The sequence below is a fragment of the Bos indicus genome, chromosome 4 (genome assembly GCF_029378745.1).
Source record: "Bos indicus isolate NIAB-ARS_2022 breed Sahiwal x Tharparkar chromosome 4, NIAB-ARS_B.indTharparkar_mat_pri_1.0, whole genome shotgun sequence".
Lineage (NCBI taxonomy): Eukaryota > Metazoa > Chordata > Mammalia > Artiodactyla > Bovidae > Bos > Bos indicus.
The window spans coordinates 49,275,725-49,280,541 of NC_091763.1; the positions used below are offsets into that span (position 1 = coordinate 49,275,725).

At 45.8% G+C, this 4,817-nt stretch overlaps 1 non-coding gene across 1 annotated transcript; it reads left to right on the forward strand.

The window, feature by feature from the left end:
- Positions 1-867: 867 nt before the first annotated feature.
- On the forward strand, positions 868-939 carry TRNAW-CCA (transfer RNA tryptophan (anticodon CCA)). The gene has a single exon. It is a non-coding gene; the product is annotated as a tRNA-Trp (tRNA).
- The last annotated feature ends 3,878 nt before the right edge of the window (positions 940-4,817 follow it).

Sequence of the window (4,817 nt, forward strand, 5' to 3'; positions counted from 1 at the left end):
CAAGAAGCTAGGTGGCCCCAGCTGAGATTTTCCATAGGAAGGGTCTGAATGGAGCACACCACTGGCCACTGACACTGGAGGCACAGCAGCTGCCAGTAGGATGGATTCTAAGCTGTCAGTTTCTTTGTGCCACCCCTTTTGATGGTGGTCCGGCGGGAGCGACTGCTTGGCTTAGGTTCTGTGCCCATTCTACCTGCGGGGCTCAGAAGAGCCAGGGCTGGCCACATGGGCCTCCTAGTGCCATGTGATCTCACGCTGTGATAGATCCCTCAAACATGGAATGAGTGTTCCGCTAGACAACAGTCCCCAAAGTAACAAACTTCTGTTACAGATGTGACTGTTTTGTGGTTCTCTGGAAGCAAACTCTTTGCAACTCAGTGGAAGAGCTTTATATCTGGAAAGGAGCTTGTAGCCCCTCATTTGAAAATCTAGACAACCAAGGTCCCAAGACAGGACTAATGCTAGATTACACAGAAAGAGAAGAGCATTCAGCTTTAGAACTTTGGTCCCCTGATTGTTATTCCAGTTCTCCTCACCACATTCTTTCCCATATGTAAAATGGGTATGGTGATGATGCTTACTGCCTGGAGCACTCCTTCGAACGGTTTGGATTTTAGGTCAAGCATCACTTAAAAAAAAAATTGGAGTATAGTTGCTTTACAATCGTGCTTTACTTTCTGCTGTACAATGAAGTGAATTAGCTATATGTATACATATATTCCCTTCCTTTAAAACCTCCCTTCCATCCCACCCTCTGCCCCACTCATCTAGGCCATCACAGAGTACTGAGCTGAGCTTCCTGTGCTAAACAACAGGTTCCCACTTGCTATCTGTTTTACACATGTAGTATGCTAGGGTTAGTTGAATTCCCTGGTGGCTCAGAGGTTAAAGCGTCTGCCTCCAATGCAGGAGACCCGGGTTCGATCCCTGGGTTGGGAAGATCCCCTGGAAAAGGAAATGGTAACCCACTCCAGTATTCTTGCCTGGAGAATCCCATGGATGGAGAAGCCTGGTAGGCTACAGTCCATGGGGTCGCAAAGAGTCAGACAGGACTGAGTGACTTCACTTCAGACTTTCAGACATGGACTTTTCATGTCCAAGTCATTGCAACCCCATGGACTTCAGCCTGCCAGGCTCCTCTGTCCATGAAATTCTCCAGGCAAGAATACTGGAGTGGGTAGCCATTCCCTTCTTCAGGGGATCTTCCTGACCCAGGGATTGAACCCAGGTCTCCCACTTTGTAGATTCTTTGCTGCCTAAGCCACCAGGGAAGCCTGTATAAACATCAGTCCTAACCTCCCAATTTATCCCACCCTCCCCTTCCCGTTCTGCATTCCTGTGTCTGTTCTCTACATCTGTGTCTCTATTCCTGCTCTACAAATAGGTTCATTTGTACTATTCTTCTAGATTCCACATTTATGCATTAATATACGATATTTGTTTTTCTTAGGGGAGCCGTCTGTCTCCAGTTTCTCCCCAGAGCTGTACTTCCTTTTATTTCTGTACTGGTTTCACTAAACACCCCACTATCTAAGGTAAAAGTTTGGAATCTGTGTTGGTGTTCCCTTCACTCTTATTCTCACATTCAGAATTGATAGAACTTGGTGATTATAGCCAACCTTATTAGTCTCACCTGTATACTTTTAGCATTCACTTTTTCTTTTCATTCTCACCCAAAGCTGCCTTTTTAGAAGCACCAGGGATGTTTTGCCTGAGAGATTTCTCTGTTAGGGCTCACACAGCCCAGATATGCCACATAGTTAAAAATCCCTGGGAGCAGTCCTCAACCAAAGCCTGATGGAAGTTGATGGATATATTTTGGGTAGAACAACTCTGAAGCATGTTCTGTGCCACTCTCCAGAGGTCTCCGATGTGTCTGAGACCCAACTGCCCACATGTATAATCTACTCATTGTTGTTGTTCAGTCACTCAGTCGTATCATACTTCTTTGCCACCCCATGGACTGTAGCATGCCAAGCTTCCCTGTCCTTTCCTATCTCCCAGAGTTTGCTCAAATTCATGTCCATTGAGTGGGTGATGCCATCCAACAATCTCATTAATGTAACTGAAATAACTTCCATCTCTTTTCCATCCCCTACTGATGTTTTCTTGGATAATCTCTTCAACAAACTTGCTGTACTCAAATGCTTATCTCCAGGTCTGCTTCTAGCTGTAGTCAACTACAACAGTGACTAGTTAGATATTGGGATAAAGGGAAGAGTTGAGAATGGCTATAGTATTTTTCACTATGGATGATTGGAGGCATCATGAATCATAAGGAAGCTGCTGCTGCTGCTAAGTCACTTCAGTCGTGTCCGACTCTGTGTGACCCCATAGACGGCAGCCCACCAGGCTCCCCTGTCCCTAGGATTCTCCAGGCAAGAACACTGGAGTGGGTTGCCATTTCCTCCTCCAAAGCATGAAAGTGAAAAGTGAAAGTGAAGTCGCTCAGTCATGTCCGACTCTTAGCGACCCCATGGACTGTAGCCCACCATGCTCCTCCGTCCATGGGATTTTCCAGGCAAGAGTACTGGAGTAGGGTGCCATTGCCTTCTCCAAGAAGGAAGCTAATATGTATTTAATATTTTAGATACTAGATAATTGAAACTGTAGTGCTGGCAGAATCACCCACTTGGACATGTTCAGTAGAGAGTTGAGAATATGGAATTGGAGACCAGGAGAGATGTAGAGACAGGAGCTAAGGATCTAGGAGTTATCAGTGTACATTGTTGTTTAGTTGCTAAGTGGGTTCCTTCAGTGTATGTAGGTGGGTGCTAAATGCATGAAAATGGTTAAGATGGCCAAAATGCTCATGTACAGAGGAAAGAACAGGGAAAATGGACATTGAATGTGAAGTGGCAGTCTCTAAAAACAAACACTAAATATCATTCGTATCTTCTCTCCCAAAACAGCTTAGCTAGGCAAGGAGTAATTTCTTTTTCTTTTTCTGGCTGTGCCAAAAGGCTTATGGGATCTTAGTTTCCTGCCCAAGGATCAAACCCAGACCCTTGGCAGTTAGAGTGTGGAGTCTTAACCACTGGACCGCCAGGGAATTCTCAGTAATTTCTAAGTAGTATTTAAATCCACAGTGCCTGGGTAGTAAACTCAAGAAATGTAGAATTAAGTTATATCTATGCTACAAAGTTATTACAAAGCAAAGATCAGACTCTGTACCTCTGTGCTCAATTTTTTTTTTTTTTTGGCCCCACAGCTCTGGCATGTGGTAGCCTAGTTCCCCATCAAGGATCAGACCTACATCCCTGGCATTGGAAGGCAGATTCTTAACCCCTAGAGTGCAGGGGATGGCCTCCCTAGAGGGGCTCAGACGGTAAAGAAACCGCTTGCAATGCAGGAGACCTCGGTTCAATCCCTGGGTTGGGAAGATCCCCTGGAGAAGGGCATAGCAACCCACACTAGTATTCTTGCCTGGAGAATCCCCATGGACAGAGAAGCCTGGAGGGCTACAGTCCACCAGGTTGCAAAGAGTCGGACATGACTGAGTGGCTAAGCACAAGCACACAGACTCTGGGGGAAGTCCCTCTGCTCAATTTTGAAGACATTGTTTTCCAGTATCTCTTATAAAAACCTATAATTTCACCCATCACCCCACACATTCTAATTTACTCTAACAGGGAGGTGTGTTAACTAGCTGAGGAGACAGAAGATAACGTGTTTTCTACATATTGCCAGTTAGCTTAGTTACTTAGAGCAGGATGCTGGTGATACCAAAGTCTGTGACCCCAGCACTAATATGGTTTTTGAGCTGATGGAGAGATTATAAAGCAGTAAATAAGCCTAAAGTATTTAACCTTAGGGCTCCAGTTATCTGTCGTTGGTAGGACTTTGGAGGTGGTATTTAACCTCATCCAAGAAGTGTAAATACTTGGAATCCTTCATATAGTTTAAGGATAAAGTGAGATAATGCTCAGAAGTGCTGAGATTCCTCAGCCTAGCACAGTCAAGAACTGGTTCAGTTCAGTTCAGTAGCTCAGTCGTATCTGACTCTTTGCGACCCCATGAACCGCAGCGCGCCAGGCCTCCCTGTCCATCACCAACTCCCGGAGTTCACTCAAACTCATGTCCGTCAAGTCGGTGATGCCATTCAGCCATCTCATCCTCTGTCATCCCCTTCTTCTCCTGCCCCCAATCCCTCCCAGCATCAGGGTCTTTTCCAATGAGTCAACTCTTCGCATGTGGTGGCCAAAGTATTGGAGTTTCAGCTTCAGCATCAGTCCTTCCAATGAACACTCAGGACTGATCTCCTTTAGGATGGACTGATTGGATCTCCTTGCAGTCCAAGGGACTCTCAAGAGTCTTCTCCAACACCACAGTTCAAAAGCATCAATTCTTCGGCGCTCAGCTTTCTTCACAGTCCAACTCTCACATCCATACATGACCACTGGAAAAACCATAGCCTTGACTAGACGGACCTTTGTTGGCAAAGTGATGTCTCTGCTTTTTAATATGCTATCTAGGTTGGTCATAACTTTCCTTCCAAGGAGTAAGCGTCTTTTAATTTCATGGCTGCAATCACCATCCGCAGTGATTCTGGAGCCCCCCAAAATAAAGTCTGACACTGTTTCCCCATCTATTTCCCATGAAGTGATACTTTCCGTAGCGTGCTTTAAGGAAGCAACAGTTTAGTTTATTTGTTCTGCCTTTCAAGTACTAGATCAGACCGCAAATCCGCACACTTCCATACGTGTAAGATGTCCCGCATTCCCCGGTGCCACAAAACGCTCTTTACGCTCTTTACGACAGTGTACGACGCCGGGCCTGACAGGCGCGCACCACGCGGGCCAATCGTGCAGCGCCCG